The sequence below is a fragment of the Phoxinus phoxinus genome (genome assembly GCF_949152265.1).
Source record: "Phoxinus phoxinus genome assembly, chromosome: 2".
Taxonomy (NCBI): Eukaryota; Metazoa; Chordata; class Actinopteri; order Cypriniformes; family Leuciscidae; genus Phoxinus; species Phoxinus phoxinus.
The window spans coordinates 33,147,174-33,167,663 of NC_136877.1; the positions used below are offsets into that span (position 1 = coordinate 33,147,174).

The 20,490-nt window shown below is 38.6% G+C and overlaps 1 protein-coding gene across 1 annotated transcript in view; it reads right to left on the reverse strand.

Moving 5' to 3' along the window:
* Positions 1–20,490, reverse strand: part of plekhg4 (pleckstrin homology domain containing, family G (with RhoGef domain) member 4) — a 95,893-nt gene that overhangs the window by 73,079 nt on the left and 2,324 nt on the right. Inside the window, exon 2 of the mRNA XM_079604742.1 lies at positions 15,605–15,724. The gene's annotated coding sequence lies outside the window, so the exon portion shown is untranslated. The remainder of the gene's footprint in view (positions 1–15,604; positions 15,725–20,490) is intronic.

Genomic DNA, 20,490 nt, shown 5'->3' on the forward strand with positions numbered 1-20,490 from the left:
ATTTTCAAAAATCCATAATAGAATAAAGGTAAATAAAAATGGTAGAAATGAAAAAAGCACATAAAATTACTAAAACCTAAACTACAATTAAAATGTAAAGTGAAAAAAAATATAAAATAAATATATATAAAATTACATCCAACTGACTAGTAGCCTACATGATGTTATGAGTGGAAAAACAATGCTTTTGAATTGAATAAGTTTACCAAAATACATAATTCAGTCAAATGTATTTTACTTGTAAGAACAGAAATAAGTCAGGGAAATTTACAGCAAAGGGTTTTTAAAGGAAACAGTGGTAACCAGGATTTTCACTGAGACACCTACAGTACATAGCCTACACCCAGAGACTGGCTCCATGTCGGCATAGTGAATGGACACAGAGCTCTAGTGGGAGGAGAAATGCTGTCCAAGATGAGTGATTGACACTTAAACTGCTTGTCACTGTCTAAAAGCTGAGAAGGGATCAACAAGGAGAAAGACAGACCGTGAGGGGTAAAGTGAACATGACAGACTGGGTCAGTGCCTCAGTCAAATGCACAGCTGGTCTAAGCTGCATTAAAGCACCTCTAACTTAATTTTAAATTAATCAGTTATAATTAAATAATTCATTAATAATTTGAACCTCAGAATCCTTTTTTCTCTCTTTAGAAGTCTGAATGCCTCTTTCCATCTGCAGTTGTTGTTGTTTTTCGACCATTAACTGCATATTTTTACATTGAATAAAGATCCAACATTGATGACAGTATTATCCCTTTTGAGTGAACTAGCTTCAGCTTTTAAACAACATACATTTCCAAAATAAGACAGCAGCCATGTGCTAGCAGATTTGAAGAAGTGCAGTGGGTGAATTTACATACAACTTTTTATAAGTTTTTTTTTTTTCACTTTTGAAAGAAGTTTCTTATTCTCACTGAGGCTATATTTATTTGGAAAAAAATACAGTAAAAAATGATTTGCAAAATATTCCTGTGATGGCAAAGCTGAGTATTCAGCTGCCATTAATCCAGTCTTCTGTGTCACATGATCCTTCAGAAATCATTCTATAGATATATTGTAATATGCTGATTTGCTGCTCAAGAAGCTCTCGTACTGGGCAAACAAATGCAACTCAGTGTTTATGCAAATTTTCAACCAGTTCCTTTTAAAGTCATCTTGGATATAGATTTTCTTAAGTAACATTGACAGGACCCTTAAATCAATAATTAAACCACATTCAAGTATATAAATCACTTTGGAAAAGTCAACAAATACAATCGGCTGGTATATATTTCCCCTGCCTGGTCTGCAAGAGCACAAAGGAGATTTCTCAGCTTAGTACCAAGCAGCGCATAAACCTGAACACTGAATTATGGTCATGCTAATTTGAATCCACATATGTGGGTCTCTGTGTTTAAGTTTTTCATCACTAGGTTAGGTCTGTCTATTTATTTAGGGGTTCAGTATAAATAGAGTCTGTGCAGTGTACGACCCTCCCTCACTAAAACTGTCAATGTCAAGCATGTGACCATTCCTAAATTAAAATATATTTACTTTTAACCAGGCATTGTAAAAACACATGTTCCTTTGGCTCTAGACCAGGGGTCTTCAACCATTTACAGGCCAAGGCTAAATTGATGTATAGAGAAATGGACCAGGGACCCCTGTAGTGTATAAATAAGTGCTGCATTTTAAGGCTGAACACACCAAGCCGACATCAAAAAACTAGCCTTGGGTCGGCTGCGTTCTGGGACAAAAAGCTGCTCTTGAAAACACCGCAAAGATTACAGCCGACTGCCAACCAGCAGCTGCGTGTAGGAAATAACTATATCAGCAGGCATCATCTCTATTCGTCTTTCAAAAACGGAAACCGAAACTAGGATTGCAGATATTTTTTATCATCTCAGAAACATTGCCAAATTACGTCCCATGTTGACTTTCTCTGTGGCTGAAAAGTTAATCAACTCTTGTTTTTTCACGTATTGATTATTGTAATGCTTTGCTGGCTGGAGTTTCTAAAGCTACCCGAAGTAAATTACAGTTGGTACAAAATTCAGCTACTAGAATTCTGACTAGGACCAGTGCAAGGGAGCACATCACACCTATCCTGGATAAATTGCACTGGCTTCCTGTTAGTTTTCGTATTGATTTAAAAATTCTCATGCTCACTTATAAAGCCTTGAATAATTTGGCCCCTCAATATGTGTGTGAGCTTTTAACCCCCTACACTCCTACACGTGCTCTACGCTCTTCTGAAGCTGGTCTTTTAACTGTCCAAACAACATGGCTAAAAACTATGGGTGATCGGGCTTTTTCTTCTTTGGCTACTAAATTGTGGAATGTCCTGCCCTCTGAGATTAGGAATGCAGAATCCCTTAGTGTTTTTTAATTGTTCCTTAAAACTTACTTTTTAAGGTAGCTTTTATGTGATTCATGTGATTACTTTGTTTGTTTTATATTGGCTTTTAATTTCTATTGTTTGGTTAGTTTTTACTGCCTGCACTGTTATGTGTATCTTTTAATTTTATATTTTTTATGTAAAGTACTTTGAGATGCTACTTTTAAAGGCGCTTTTGCTTTTTCCCTTTCGCTTTTATTCTTGTGCACTGACTCGTTCGCAAAACTGAACAGCCAACCAAAGTGATCTCTCTCTCTCTCTCCAGCGGCCCGATGGCGATTCTACATGCAGAATCGGGCCACTGCTGCCGACGTGAGTCCGACGTGTGGAACACACCGCAAAAACTAGCCTGATAGACTCTCACAGACAGCCGACGTTGACCGAATAGCATTGGTACAGTACCATATTAATGTATTTATATACTTTGTTATGATGCTTACATTGGAAAAACAGTTTTTTTTAAAGTCATATAGTTGTACATTTTACCTCATTCTCTTTAATAATTTTAAAAAAATCACTTTAGCCTCTGTAACTTTTGAGTAAAGTTAATTAAACAATGTTTTTTTTTTTTTACATAATATAACAAAACAATTACTGGCAGATCCCCTGCTGCAGTACTGCCATGGATACTCTATTTATAATACCCTATCCTATTCTTAATGAAAGACGGTGCACAGAGTGGAAGAAGCAGGAGTGTTTGAGAAAACAATTCTGATTGGTGTCACTAAGGGCACAGAACTTTTCCACTGCATGGTACAGCTCGATACGGTTTGGCTCGGCGCGGTTCGGCTCACTTTTCCACTGCGTGGTACGACTCGACTCGGCTCACTTTAGCTCGGTTTGCTTTTCCACTGCAGTTAGTACCGCTTCAAAGTGGGGGATTATAGACTGATCGTTATAGTTTATCTGCTCCTCTGCAACCAACGAGAGGAACGTCTGCACTTCGTCCACTGACCACGATTCAGCCATTTCTTTTTTTCTTCAAGCAAGTCAAGCAAGTAGTGTAAAAACAGGTGCTACAGCGGTGGCTGTTACTGGTTATTTAAATATAGCGGGTTTTGTGTCTCAAGTCGCAAATACAATGACACAATGATTCTGTCTGGCCAATCAGTGATCTACAGTGTTTTCACGTCACATTTTAGTATCAGTGCGGTATGCTTGGAACGTCAACAGAAGTGGTAAAGCGGCACAAAGTGAGTCGTACCGAGCCGTACCGTACCATGCAGTGGAAAAGATCCATTACACACTTCACTTTCAGATTATTTGAGGAGGTGAGGTGCAATAATAAACCTCTTACAGGTACTCGTGGTGAAAATACAGAACTCTGCTGTCAGAATCTCTCTCACTAAAAGTTTGTGGAGAGCTGGGCTTTAGGAAAGGAGTTAAATGCAGGGGGAGCCAAAGCACTCTGCAGTGACTGGAACATGAACACTCGCATTCCAGCGGCACACTGTAACAGCAGGAAGCCATGTAGGAAAGATTCCTCAAAAAACAGGATCAACTTACTGCCATGCCAGAAACATTAAAACTAAATATTGAATAAAAAAAATTATATAAAACATTTTGAAAGCATTAAATATTTGATTTGATTTACTTTATTAATCCCCAGTGGGAAATTTATAAAACTTTATAAAAATAGTTTAATTCCAAAAATGTATAGGCATGACAAATATATGTACATTGTATCTTTATATTATATATTTGTATATTCATATTTCCAAAAGCATTTACAACTTAGTTGCATACAAATGAAATACCGGTAGTCAAAAAGTGGCAACTAATGACAGCCATTGTGTTTTCTAATAAGAAAGGTAGCATTTCATTGTTTGTGAAAGTTTAAAATGTGTGTTATATGGTTAGCTTAACACTATAATAATATACAATTCCTGGATGTGTGTGTGTGTATTTTGTGCATTCCGTCTACCTCTGTAAGACTTTAACCATTTTTGACACTGATATGTTACCTTGTAAATAGACACAAAAATGATCTCATAAAGTCCACACAGTCAATGTATGGCAGGAAGAGGAAAACACAGTTTCAGAGTGGATATTCAGCCATGGGGCAAAAAGCAGTTCTTGTATTGCACGCACCCTTTGTTAATGGCTCATTATATGACATGGTCCTTCAACCAAGGCTGTCATCAGGAGTAATGCTCAGTTCCTGTGTGTGTGTGTGTGTGTATGTGTGTGTGTGTGTGTGTGTGTGTGTGTGTGTGTGTGTGTGTGTGTGTGTGTGTGTGTGTGTGTGTGTGTGTGTGTGTGTGTGTGTGTGTTCACAGGCTATACAAACAGAGTAGAGTTTGAGGTAAAAGAACAGAGAGAACATCTACAGAGATGCTCTGTCTTCAAGTCTGTAGAAATCAGTCCATGTAAAGTGAGAAGGAGCTCTTATACTGAATGTATTCAGCTACCCATTATTTCAGAATTAATTCAACTGAGAACAACAGGAAAATATTATTTGATTCACATGCAATTGGATCAGTCTGAGGCGGGATGATTTATGTCCAGAGGAAATAGAAGGTCATACATCTTTACAGCAGGTTTACACACACAACATCCAGAGTATCTTGCAAGGGGAAGGACTACCTCTACAGGCCAGAGTGAGTGTGTGTGTTCTTGATGTCTTGTGATGTAGAGGTCTGATAACATAACTACGACTGATCAGCATAACAGCTTTCAAACAACAGAAAGAAGGAAGAAATAGTAAAAGAAAGAAGGGAATGGGGACAAATGATCCCTGCAGCGGTTTTCTTACCTTTAATGGTAAAAGAGGCCATAAATAAGAAAGACTACAAACCTCTCCAGACATACCGGAGATAAGAATCAGTGTGTATGTGTTGAAAATAGCAGCACAACAGGTCCAGGCCTCAGGCAGCCAGCAAATGAGAAATAAACCGTGGAGCTGGAGGCTAAATACTAAAGTATACTTCGGTCGTCCGCATTCCGCGACGGTCCACGCACTGTGCATGTGATGTCATTTTCTGTCACATGCAGCCAAATTTTTGTGTACAAGCGCACGTTGCACGTACAACAGCGCATATGCGAGTGACTTGAGCACTTGAAAACAAAGTCCACTAGATAGTGCGCATGCGCTGAACGAGGCGAGGCGGAGAGGAACACGGAAAATTAAGTACCCGGGTCTTAATGGTCCAACACATAAACACCTAGATCCCTGAAGTACTGTACTCACAGACTAAATAGTTCAATCTCTCTCTCTCTCTCTCTCTCTCTCTCTCTCTCTGTGTGCTTGTTAATGTAAGCTGCAAATTTCCAACATTGTGTTTTATGAACCCAAATAGCCTCACAAATGTTTTTTAGTCATCAACTAGACTAATAATACCAACCAGTAAGGACCAAATACTATACATTGGTAACATTTTGACTATGTATCTCCCAATGACTACCTTACACTTACAGTATGCCTAAAATAAAATAAAATAAAATAAAATAAACACTAAGAAAACATTAATTAACTAAATGTGCAAAATCATACTATCCATACTGATACTGAAAACATGACATTAGTGTAGGCTACCTTTACAATGACTTATTACTTATTACTTGCATTTACTGACATTTCTTTTTTGCTTCCACACACAGACACTCTCAAGATTTACAAACATAGATGATGGAAAAACAAGACTGTCTGTCCAGTTCTGTTTCTCCAAAACTCAATCTGATTAAGTAATTAAACATGAAAAGACATGCAGTTTGTCTGGCAGGACTGACTAATGCACTGCTGATACCAGTTAACCTGAAGCCCTCTCTGCCTTCTGAGGGGCTCATGGGACAGAGAAACTGATTTATTTTTAGATTTATTAGATTACACAGTTTATATAAAGAGAATGAGAGAGAGCACGAGAGAGCGCGAGAGAGAGAGAGAGAGAGAGAGAGAGAGAGAGAATAACATATGACTGATCAAAACAGGACATGCTTATCATTATATGATATGGATGGACAAAAAGCAGTAACACTGATACAACCTTAAATGAGAAGAAAACAAGACAAACTGGTGCAGAGACTGCTGGAATAAACACTCTGTGTTCTCATAACAATAGACAACAGTTTGTGCCAATTTCTGTCACAGGAGGAGAACATTATCAGTTAAACCCAACAGAGATATAGGCTAGAGAGACAGAATAGACAATATGAGCTACACCCATATCAGCAATGACAACAAAGATTAAAAAGATGAATGACAAACACATGTGAGGTTCTCTGAATGAATATGCCATGAACATGAACATGCCATATCTCTCAATGAAGAGAGTCGTCTGTTTTCCTTCTCAAGAGGAAAACAAAGAGAGAACCATCATATATCTCAACAGTTAAACCACATATCTATAAATCCAGGTGTGCTAAAATATGCACTTTGTTGTGAATTGCTATAGTTAAATGTATCTGCCAAGAATGTAGAAAGAGAGCCTACAGCAATTCTGACAGAGAGAGAAAAGTCTTTTTTTCTAAAAGAGGGAATTTCTGGCATCAAAATACCTCCAAATTCACGCTGCAACACTTCCACTGGGACAGATAGAAAGAGAAGGAGAAAATGATGACTGGAGAATGAGCATGCACGCACATGCACGCACGCACGCACACACATTTTTGTGGGGACTCTCCATAGACGTAATAGTTTTTTATACTGTAACTGTATCAGGGCTCCAGACTAACTTTTTTCCCTAGGAGCACAGTGGCCCCTAACTGAAAATTTTAGGAGCACAACCAGGAAATTTAGGAGCACACACCGTAAATCAACATACTAACCAAATATTCACATTTCTACTAATTTCCAGTGTATTACTAATAAATACTTTGATAATAGATGCAGAAATCACAATGCCTTTGCGCTCTGATTTAACGTTACAGCCTCTTGTCTTCTAAAAGCAACCGGCAATTGATTTATTAACACCGCATACTCTATGCTTTGTTATTAAATAGAGTATTGTGTTTAAACTGTGAAGTGCCTGCACTGTCGGCAAACTTCGTGTTCCCCGCAGTTATGGGGTAGCGACTGCAACATTCGCAGTTCATGGTATTCGTCTCCTTACAGTACTACCTCAACCAGCTGAATTCTCGCAGCCAGTCTTCCCGAAAATGGTGGGTTCGGCCTTTTTTGCCACTAAACCTCTCACTCTGAATCATCATCCGACTGTGACACTGTACTAGGGCTGCAACATTTCAAATAGCTCACAGTTCAGTTTGTATCACGGTTTTAGGTTCACGGTTTCGGTATGATTTCGGTGTTATGTTCAGGGGAAAAAAAGACTACTGTCAAAAAAATTAAGAAATAATCTAACCACAAGTAAAAGCACAAATAAAAACAATAGAGCAAAGATAGCCTAGCTTACTAATAAAATAAACTATGCTTTTCAGGTAGGTCTAACATTAGTTTTCAGGTACAGAAATTGAATAAAATAATCAAATGTAAAATAACATTGCATATTTGACTGTATAAATTAAAGATGAATCCTTATTAAAGTTACAAAAGCTACAAGACGGACATGTTGACATACTTTTTGTGTGAATTTGTCCATTCAAGAGAAAGACTTTAAAGATAACTTGAAAGATAATATGTGCGCGCTGTCCGAGATGAGTAACCTACGCATACACATGGACGCGCGAGCGCGCACACACACACACACACACACACGCGCACAAATCTAGACGCGAGTTCTCTTTCGCGTCTTGCTCTTGAATGTTTGCATTGGCAAAATAAATGAGTTTAGTTTAAACACCGATGGTAACATCTGCAGTTCAGGTCTCGCCTGCGCTCGTGCGCTATCAACTCCCGGGTGATGACGGCGTAAATGACAGGTCATGTTCGAGCATTTGGCACTCACATTGAACAATGCACAAAGAGTAATCGTTTTCTTCACGTTGTTTTATTATTATCGCTGTTGTAATGTTTTATTTGAGAAGCCAGCAAGTGAATTTAACTGGCACACTAGCCGCAGAACGAGTCAATAGTTTGCTTGCTCGTGGCTCAGACGCACATAGCAGGTTGTGATATTTGTCTCCGTCTCCTTCCTACAGACGCTTAAGTTAAACGCGCGCTCGATTATCTCTAGGACCCTCCCCCTCCACACAGCCACTTACAGTGGCCATTCCCTATTCTTCTTGCACTGCCACACATTCCAGATTCATTGATAAGCCCCTTCCACGTTTAACGTGTAAAAAAAAAAGGGACTAATTTACTGGTCGCACATGTGCGACTGGATGTAAAATTCAGTCGCACACTCTCAAATTTTGGTCGCAAAATGCGACCAATTGGTCGCAGTCTGGAGCCCTGTGTATATTGTATCCCCTTGCACTATCCCTACCCCTAAACCTACCCATCACACAAAACCTTCTGCATTTTCACATTTTCAAAAAAACTTATTCTGTATGATTTATAAGCTTGTTTACTCATTGGGTCCTCAATTTGGGTCCCCATGGTCCCCATTGTGCATTCAGGTTGAAGTCCCCACTGAATAACTTGTCTGAATAATTAGTTACCAATTACATTAATTGGTCAGGTTAAATATAAGGTGGAATAAATGTTTGATGGCAATGAATATGATAATTTAGAAACTAAACTTATTATCACATTAAGTCAGTGCTTCTCAAATAGTGGGGTGCAACCCCCAGGGACCCCGGGGAACATGCTTTTTCAGGAAGTGGGGTTTTTTTTGCGCCGAACAAGAGCACACAGCACAGAGCAGGAGATATGAAGTGCAGATAACAAACCCTTAAGAGACACCATGGAAAAAATATTTAACAGGGATGAAAAGAAAGGCGGTGAGAGACAGAGATAATGAGACAAACGTAAGTCTCGCGAAAGCTAAGACGAGGAAATATGACGAAGCGTATGTTGCGCTTGGCTTCACTGTGACTACGGTGGGAGACGAAGAAAAACAGAAACAGAAAATAATTGAGAAGCACTGCATTAAGTTAATATGTAGGCTATCACATTAATGAGAGTGATTTGTGATGAATAACAAGAGATGCTGTGAAAGTTCGGTTAACTATTCACCCAAATTCTGAACCTTAAGAATTAAGAGCAGCAGAAGGACAGGACCACCACACACCCCAAGTGCGCACTCACACACACACACACACACACACACACACACACACACACACACACAGAAGTGTAAAACCTCTTGCAGGAGGATTTGACACAAATAATTATTCTTCATCAGCGTAAAGGGCCGTAAACACCGGGACGAATATTGGCGCGCATTATTCGTCAGCGTTTTTCAACGCGTTTTTTGTGTTCACACCCAAGCGATTTTCGCTGACGATGAGCCGAGTGAACATGCAAATTCATTCCCTGACATTAGATGGCGCTTAATGTAAAACAGAAATACCCCGCGTAGTCGCTGGCACGTTTGTCATATAGGCTAGTTCTTCATGTTCCGACACCAACGAGACCAACAGCTCTACATTCATCTTGTCTTGCATCTTCCTCGTCTTATTTCTTCCCGGCAGTGTAGACGCTATACTTGGCGTATATCTTCTTCGCGTTACGCTCGGCAAGACCGTTTTGTGTTTGAGCGCCCCCAAGTTGTGTTTTACTGTAACTTCAGAAGCTCCAGACACGTGAGCAAAAGCGGCAATCTCATTGGTCGGATAGTTTTTGACGCAGTGCGTCAAACCAAAAAAACGAACCCGAGGCGTTTTAAAAAAAATGACGCTTTTACGCGTGCCGTTTTACGCGTCGGTGTGCACACTCACATTGGCGCCCTTTGTTTAGTCATGAGGCGTTAAACGTCGGCGCCGGTGTGAATAGGCCTTAAGGTTGATGCTTTTCGGTTCGACTCCTACAACTTGTCTAAAAGCAAACCTGTTTCAGTCCATTGTGAGAGAGGATTTCCCCCAGATAAAACTGTGACTGGCTAATGGCATTACACAGTCTTTAATATTGACTTCAGCTTTGTAAATCACTGCCGCTCTGTGCGCCTGTCGACTACAGCCTCAACAAAGACTAGATTAAAAATGCGCTATCATAATCATTCTACCAGCATGACATAAGACAGACGGATTGTATTAACGGTTACACTGCATCCTGAAGTCAAATCAACAGCAATCTAATGCTTTTAGAATTTTTTACTAGTCGAATTCAGTCAATTAAAATGGAATACAAATTCCAGAGATTGCAGAGGCAACTGTGCCTTTAATAAGTGAGATAGCATCTGCTAAATAACGACTTACTACCAAATCTCCTTACATAAGAGTGGTTCAGCTTCAGCTCTATTTTTTTTTTTTATCTGTTTGTGCCGCTAAGTGTTTAATGAATGGACGGTTAACCACAGCTAGACATCCTTTTGTGGACATAAGCACGAGAAATCCTCACTGAAAATAATAAGACTCACTCCACCACACATGCTCATAAATGCACATGTAGTCTGAATAGTTCAATAAAACCAGAGCATACAAGTCTTATTAAAACTTAACAATGCTTCTTTTACACCAAGCTAAGGTAAGGTAAAACATGATGCGAGATGTCTTTAGGTGCTCTGCCGGTCACCTATTGAGTCAACATCAGTGTTTTTATGTTTGACATGAGTAAACACACCCTGAACACATTTTCAACTCATTCTGGGAAACACATGAGCGGTTTTCCGTTTAAATTAAACCTGTTGTGAAGGCAGTGAACTGAAGTGTTCATTATACAGCATGATGTGGAGTTTTTACTTTAGAAACAACAAACTCAGGCTGAAAAAAATCAGTTCTCTTTTAAAACATAAGAAACATTGTCAGAAGTAAATGTAAATTATTTCAAATGTTTCTGAATTTGTTTTTAACAATGTCACTAAATAGCTTTCCTATTATAATACTTTATAAATTAATTAATTATCACACTGCTTTAGGCAGTATAACTAAAAAAGTTGGCTTCGGCCAAGTAAAAATTATTACGCACAAACAATAATAATAATAATGACAATACAAATAATAATAATAATAATGATTTATTGATGAATTTACTAGTAAATATATTACTGGGTTACTGTTTGTGCATGCACACCCTTCATGATATATTGCGACACCCCTACTACACACATATAGAAAATACTTTTATCTGTCGTAAAGTACATTGTATTAAAAAGAAGTACCTACTCAGAGAGCATGCAATTTTGAATGCAGCCAAAGACAAATTATGTATCATTAAAGGGCTGAACATTATTGTTAGGTAATGTATTAGTAATGTGATTTAGGGATAGAAATTCACTTACAGGTGGAGCCCTGATGCCTTCACTCACCTGTGACTAATCAGAAGGGTGTTTTTGCATGCTGCTTCATCATGTCCTACTGTTTCCCCATTCCTTTTATACCCCAAATTTGGGCAATGCAAGGACCTTGATCCAAGTAACTGGATCACTGATGACTCAGGTTTTCCGCAACATGATTACTTGGTAGTGCGCTGATTGATTGACACCCTAGGCCTTACAGCGTGAACACAAGGTCACCTAAAATGGGAACTCTCCCTGGGCATCTCTAATCTGACAAACATAGACACATGCATACACTTTGTAAGAAATTATTCCAATGTTATTTTTAATCCCATAGGGATTGATTTTAATTTACGAGCAGATGCTCTGGCTAGTCTATTTTCCCTAGACCAGTGGCCCTCAACCTTTTTGACTCATTGTCTTCAAAATATTGTTTAATTACAAAAAAAAGATTTCTCACTCACACATTCTACTCACACATTCTACCTAGAAAAATGTATTACTTAAAAATATTTTAAGTTTTCTTCATTTTCTGATGCCCCCCTCTGGTTGAGAACAACTGCCCTAGACAGCAAGCATTCATGTTATTATCCCAGCCGGGCCTCTCACACCTTAACAATGATTTCAAGACAATATGGGTATTTGTGAAAAAATTATACATGCACCAATCTCCAAATTATTCACAGTGAAAACTTTCTGACTACTAAAAAGAAAACAAATTGGCAAAACAGGAGTATGACTCCTCTAGCGTCTTAACCACTGGGTGACAGGGATGAAGGGATGTTGAGAGTCAGCAGAGAGAGAGCGCAGGATTGAGCAGGTCCACCCAAACCCAACTGAGCATTAAATATATGTGGCTTTAGTCACTAAGTTCAGAGTTATTCTCTAGACTGCTCCATCTTCACCTCTACCCTCTTTCATTGTTCAGATACCGCTATCCTTATTCTGTTATCTATTTAGGCAGAAAGATTGAGACAGACAGATCCTTAGGTGGTTCACTAAATGAACAGGAGACAACAGGAAACAACAGGCCTTCGTTGCGATGCAGGAGAGATTCGAACCAGATCTGGGTTTTATGAGCATCTGTTTTTGTTTTAACACTCTGCTAGTTCTTATCAGATATCCCATTCATAAACGATGTGGAGAAACTTAACAACATGTGGACGTAAACAAGAGTTAAGGTTTTCTGCAAAATATTAGTCTGACCACCAAGAATATTCAAAATATTCCTCCTATCCAACTGCCATCCCACAAAGACAAATAAAATAAATGTGTAAAGATCGCTTGAGATCTTCTTTTTTTTATCCAAGCATCACCATTTTGAATTCATTTAAAAAGGCCAAGGACTGCATGTCAAAACCTCTTGTAATCATGTTAAAGGAACTTCAATCAACATGAAACACATGATATTCAGAGATAAAGAAAAAATGTGTGTGTGAGAGAGAGATAGGATATGCTTTTGATTTGAATAGAAAAGTTAAGAGTATATCCTGATGTTTTGAAAATCAGAGAATCCGGAGCTAGCGCTAAGTGTCAGAGAAAACCTTCCCTAGCCTAGTGCTTCATTTCATCACATCACATAGTTAACCGCCAATGTTTTTCAGTTTCTTTCTCATATCTACATTTAATCAATGCATGAGCACATAAGTATTAGGGATATAGATGGGAGAAGGCAGATGGTTGGAGCTTCAACAGAGGAAATTGAATTTTAAGGCAATGTTCACTATTTTCTGCTAGAGACATTCTGCAATATCCTGTCCCTGGTTCTTCCCCTCTCTGTTCTTTTCTGTTCAAGCAAAAAATACTCATAATCACCCATAATACCATGCAGCAGTTGTCTGGGGCCCTGTGAGGTGGGTCCTCTATGGTAGAGAGGGGGCCCACCCATAAACATTTTGTCCTGGGCCTGTGCATTTTAGTGACAGCTCTACCAGGCAGTACTTATTTTACCCACATGACACTGATAAAAATGTCAAGGGGTCTTACACATCTACTTTGAGGCCAATCTGTGATTACTTCAATTGGTGCTGGCAGTCCAACACATGCCTTCAGATGACATAAATACATTAATGTGCCTCCACAATCTCTCTGCAACAAAGTTCATATTATAAAACATACTTTTCACTTGGTAAGACTTATCCATGAAGCATGTCTTTCCTAAATATTTTCACTGCTACACATAAGATCAATTCCTCATTTCGGAGTGATGATAAGAAGTCTGCAGGACGGAGCAATCGTGTGGGGATGTTTCCCACACTTTCAGTGCCCTCTGGGTCAGACATTGTACCTTCAGGTCCAGCTGTAGTGCGTAGAAGCACCCAGCCGTGACGGCACCGCACTGTACACACACTAGAACAGGGTTCACAAAGGGGTCTCAACATAATTCAGAGTAATAAACCTTCACCAATTGCCCATATTAATGATTTGATCCAAAGGATCATCTTCAAGAATAAATCAGCAATCAAACATGCAGCAACTCAAAGGGGTTCAGTCCAGGGTAACAGGGGCAGGTGGGGGCACTATGTTTATCAGTTCAGGTTTGAGTGGCTATACTTGTGACATGTAAGGCAGTCAGGGGTATGTATTTACTATTATATCCTACTCTGTGCTACATACATGAGACAGATGACGATGAGAATCCAAAAATTTAAAAATTGCAGTTCAGTCGTCCTAAACTTTGTTATGAGTGCAAGGCCGGTGTAAATTTAAAATGCGCTTGGACTGAGGTGTCAAACGGGCTGCAGCACTATTAAATCAACAGTCACATTCATCCTGCCAGCCCAAAAGTTCAACAGCCATTCATCTGGACTCCTCATTGACCTAGCTGATGTAAGAACGGTCTTCTTTATGTGTGAGGTTAATGGTGTGTGAACTCAATGCAGTCACGGCACACAAAGTCTTAACAGGGCTATTTAAAAGAAATACTGAGCCGTGCAGGCATCTGTCAGTGCACACACACACACACACAAGCACAACACTAACGCCACCTATCACTCTCTGTACATATATGTATAAGTAAAAAAAGGTTTATATTAGTACCGAACAAACACTTTTAAAGTATTAGAATGGCCCAACGTTAAAAATATAAATAGAATAACAAATGTGTGAGGGAGTATGATCTAGAGAAGTGGTTCTCTACCAGAGGGCCCACTAGAAGCTTCAGCAAACTTCCAAAGGGGCACCAAGGTGATTTAAAAGTTCTTAAATAAGGCAAAACACAAACAGGCTTGAAATTAAGCTAAAACCACTCAAATAAATAAATAAATGTAGCCCTCCATCCACCGATTTTTATCTTTTGAGGAACCAGGGTTCCCACGTTCTTGAAAACACTGGATATATCTCATTTTAAAAGTGTGATTTCTAGACCTGTAAAAGTCATGTAAATTACTAAACTCCTTGGGCCATTTTATAATGGATATACATTTCTAGTTATGCCAACTTCTAAAATATTTTATCAGATAGAAATTGTGACTACAAAAAAAGTATATTTAATCATTATCCAGTAAATCACAAATTCAATTAGCTCCTAAAACTTGAAATTCTGAAATTTTATGAATTTTAATTTCTACAGCTACTTCTTTAATGTACATCAACTATGAGTTCCCAACTTCCCATAGATTAAAATAAGTTTTGAAAAATAATTTAGTTACATTATTGTGCACAATGTGGGGCCTTGGAGTTAAAAAAGTGTGTATACACATTTTTCATTATATGTCCATAGACTGCACATTCTGATCAAAAATCTAATTAAAAAAAATAATCAAGAGCATGTTATTTACAGTGTCAACATTCCAAATTCAGAGAACAAGAAAAATATTAGTTCAGAGATGAAAGGAGGGGAGGACACAGTGAAGGCACGCAGAAGTGGAGGAAAGAAACTATCAGGGTGACTTGCTCGGGCATGGAGAGCTGTGACTGCAGGCTGAGTAAGTGGACAGGCAGAATTCCAGAGACAGGTGGAGAGAGAGAGACAGAGAAACAGACAGACAAAATATTTAATCTTAGAGTCACTTACCCCCAAGTAGATTCTGCACTACGACGAATACAGCAGCTCTCCACTAATCCAAAGTCTTCAGTCCTACAAGATCCCGCTAATCAGAAAACACCCAGTCTCTGAAGACCCTCAGTGGTAATGCTGACAGCATGTGAGAGAAAAAAAACAAAACACCCTGTGAGATACTCATACACACACTGAGATTGTCTGTCACTGTGGTAACTCAGCCGGGGAAAACTCCTCCCCTTTCCCTTCTGTAAAACCTCCCTCTCTCTCTCTCTCTCTCTCTCTCTCTCTCTCTCTATTTGTCTCTTTCCGTACACTGTTCCCAAATCTGCCAGTTGGAGCATGTGAGGCTTTCCTATCTAAAACAGTATGAGTAGTGAAGACTTCGACATTACATTAAGAGTTACTTCATAGACACAAAAACGCACACGTCACTGCCTTTCACAACCACCCACACACATACAGCCAAGCCAAAAAACGTGCACTGAAACCAGGAGAACATACTCATATTCAAATTACGCCATACACTTTGTGGTCTTTGGAAAGTTCACAGGCACAAGACATCTTGATATACAACCCTTAACAAAACAGTCCTAAAGTACACTTGCCTGCCTTCACACAAGAAATCCACTAGGCTGCAGGATGGAAACTGTGCCAAATGAAAATAAATGGTAATGAAGGAAAATAAAAAAAGAACAGGGAATGTTATTTAACATTGAACTTTGTATCTTTGAAAGTTTTTGAAAAATGACTTTAGGTGGAAATTACTTCAGCATCAATTTTTCCATAGCCACTTCCTGTATTTCTACTGTAATTCATGCTGAAGCTTCATCATGTCAGAGAAACAACCCTAGCCATTACAAACAGAGACAGTCTGATGTTGTTCAAAATAGATCTCCCTTTAGCTTATGATGTAAACAACACTAAGACGTGCACTTGATGGATCACAAAACGGACGGAATGGTTTCGAACTATGACAGAACAGGTTGACCCACCTCTTTATGTCAACAGAAATTGCCCATGAAAGGTGTGGATGTGACACAGGCACAAATAATAAGTAACAAAGGCTTTTTCTCAGATCTGTTGAAGCTTGCTTAAACACTGACTTAAACCAGACATGTCACATAAATCCTTCTGCTAAAGGTCATCAGAAAAGAATACAGGCAGGAAATATCAGCTTGGAGTCCAGACGTTCTTTTACCGATAGAACCAATCCAAGTGCACTCCAGCTGTGAGAGTCCGATTGGTCTCTACACATCATCCCAACCCACTATACTCATCCACCATACCCGAGATCTCTGAACTTTCATTGGAAAACACGGTGTCATGATTGCGAAGTGATCGGATCCCGGAAGTCCTATAGCTTTAGCCAAGCATCATGTCATGTCACTCCATGATCTACGCATTATCCTATCTTATGTTGTGTTTGGCCTCGTTCAAGATCTTGTGCTCTAAATAAAGATATGCGATCTACTATCTACTAAACAAAAAACGTGGCACAAATACATAATGTGTACTTATACACATACATCGGCAGTGCTTTTTATACAAACACTTGGTATAGTTTGGTCTCCAACAAACAAATATGCTTGATGTATTCTGCTAGTGGAGACCTGAAAAATATATGACAAGTCTGTTATGTACGATGATGATTTTACAGATCACATTTTCATGTAATGCAGTTATTTTTTCACACTATGAAAATAGAGCACTTCTAATATGTCAGCAAATTAAAAAAGTACTTGATAACTGATAAGTGGTCGTATTCCCTAAATTCAACATAAAGCCAAGCTTCTAAGCTTTAAAACGACACCTGTTTAGTGTTGGTCAAGCCAGTGGTTAAATAATGTGATAATATTAGTCACATTACTTAACCGCTAAGTTACCGCTTCGGATTTAAGAGGTTAAAGTTAATGATTAATCGATTAATTGATCGTTAATTTAAACAACGATCGAATATGGGAATTTATATAAACTGACATCCCTATTTTGAAAATGAATATGCTTATTCTTTCAACTGGAGTTAGGCTACTGAAGAAAAACTAGAGTGATGGCACAAGCTGGTCTGGAAAACACATAACGCATATTAAATCTACTCAGTTTCTCACTCTGTAAAACACTAGAATACTCCGGACGCTCATCATGGCGGATGGTGCTGACAACTGGGCTGTCTGAACTTAAGACAAGGGGTCTCCTGTGGCACAAAGTGTGTCCTGCTTTTCCCCTTTACTCCGGATCCGCTACAACACAGAGCACTCATCAGAATGTCATCTTTACCGTATGAGAGATTCACTGTCATGATCTAGTGTCAAGTCTGCTTCCTGTCTGGGGTATCTATAGACATGCTGATGGCTCCAGTTTTCTCCGTGTTATTCATTTATTCTCACCACACTTTTAAAGTTTCACACGTTAAAAAAATAATTAAAAAAAGAATAATAACCAACAACGACAGAGAAGTCAGAACAATAGGAATCCAAGTAATCGGGAATTTCACAAGAAAAAAAATTACCACGTGGATTCATCGGATTTAAGTTTGTTAAACTTTTAAAACTCACAATTGTTGGTTTACGGATATTTACAATGGACCTACTTTGCCCAAAAATATTAGCTGAAGTTTCGCTACTGTGACCGCACAAATTTTGTCCGGTACACAACAGATTAAGAAACATCAAACATTGTACACTAACACAACAAAAATGCTTTGTGACTCATACACCTATCTCATAAATCTCTAGAAATGCACCAACAGCCTTCAACACAGTTGTTGCACTGTTATGAAATCAGACACTTTTGAAAGAAGAAACCATAAACACATTCTCCATTTCTCAACATAGTTCTGGTGCATGAGATCTGGCTGATTACAGCCATAAAATACCTAACTAACATCAAACTAAATGTGCATAACAAGCATTTTTGGTTAGACTTCAGATGTTACTAACAGTGTAAAGTTCAGTTTGAAACATTCTGAAGGACATATGAAGGCTTATGACAGACACACACCAGTGGACAGAACCCTTATTTACAGCCATATTCTACAATCACACGTCATGTGCCTGAGTTATCAAAAGAGCATAAAAAAACCCAACAACAATAAACATTCACATTAACTCTATTTTACAGTGACAACCAACCTGTTTCAAACCATCCGCCAGGCGCGTTCAGTTCAAAATGTGTATTTATATGCCAATTGCCAAAACAAAAAAAATCTTAATTCACCACATCATCAGCCCAAACATACGAAATGTAACACACAGTTCCTTCTCCTTCTCGACTGACAATTTACTTTTGATCTAATACAATGTTCTTGTGGAAATGCTTCTGTTATTCATCTGATTCAATTGAAAATAAAAAAACATTTTCCATAGAACCCATTTAACCCCACACACATTCATAGCTACTATAAAATCTACGGAGAATCTGTTCCTAAGTAAATATTCAGACAGACAGACAGACAGACAGACAGACAGACAGACAGACATACAGATAGATAGATAGATAGATAGATAGATAGATAGATAGATAGATAGATAGATAGATAGATAGATAGATAGATAGATAGATAGATAGATAGATAGATAGATAGATAGATAGATCAAGGGTTGGGGGATGAGCAGACAGTTGTGCAATCTACAAAATGCTCCTATCCAGCAAGTACACACATGCTGGAAAATAATCTGAAGAAGAAAAAAAAGAATGATTATGTCATGTCAAAAATGGCCAGAGGCTGTACTTTTTAAAATCACGGAACATAATTTATAATAGCTCTACTTTGTTTTGAGAATCATTTTCTTTTCACACATTTGTACAAGACTGACATATCGATTAATTGTGAATGTTTTGGCACAGACAACCATGAACGTTTCCTCAATGAAAAAGACAGGGTGGCAAAACCTCATCGGATGCCATTTGCTTTGGTATACTTACTAGCCATTAATAAAAAGTATGTACACACTATTCATGAAAACACACATGATGATTATAATCGTGATTACCCAGAAGGGGCCCATTCACAGAACTCGTGGAGCTTTAAACAGCTAGTGCTCCAGCCTGACATGGAAAATTCCTGTTCTCGGTTTGGAGGTCCCACTGACAGATCAGCCAGATATCGGATGATCTGCTGCACAGTGACAATGCAAAGTGTCTTTTAAGAATGTGAGCAGGTTTTCCACCCGGGGGAACAATTTTCACCCAGCCAATAAGGAGAGAGCAGTATGAACACTGCCTTCTAATCTACCCCGGACAGCCCCACAATTAAGCCCTGAAAGAATAGCGTCGTTCTTGGACTTCTCCACAAGGGATGGCAGCTACTGTGATCTCCACACAGTACTGCAGCTTTGATCACTAATGTGCACCAGGAACACAGCATCCACCAATGGATGTGCTCTGAAATTATTGTTTTATTTAGCGACAATTGTTTTTTTATTCCTAGTTCTGAGTCTGTGGTGCAGTTCATTTATCAATCACACAAAAATATAGCCTAGTTAATGACCTAGAATATCCTAGAAGCAGCCCACAACCCACCATTCTGGAAAACAATTAAAGTGATGTATTAAATTGATATATAATGATATGATATATATAATCTGCATAAAATGTTGCATCCAAAGAACTCTGGAAATGTCATTTACACATTTCTGTACTTTCTTTCTGTACTTTACACACAATATTGTACAATATACACAATAAGTGCATATGCTGACACCCTTTAATTAGTGAGTGATTTATACAGGTACCTGCCAACAGCAGTCAACCTGCCAGGCAGGTTAATTACATCAGTTAAGCCATGAAGTTCGAGGTAATACGAAAATTGGTACACCCTGACTTTTTAGACCACAATAAAGTGTCTGCTGACATTTACCGGTAAGTCCAGATTTCCCACAGTCATTGAAATAACTGGAATT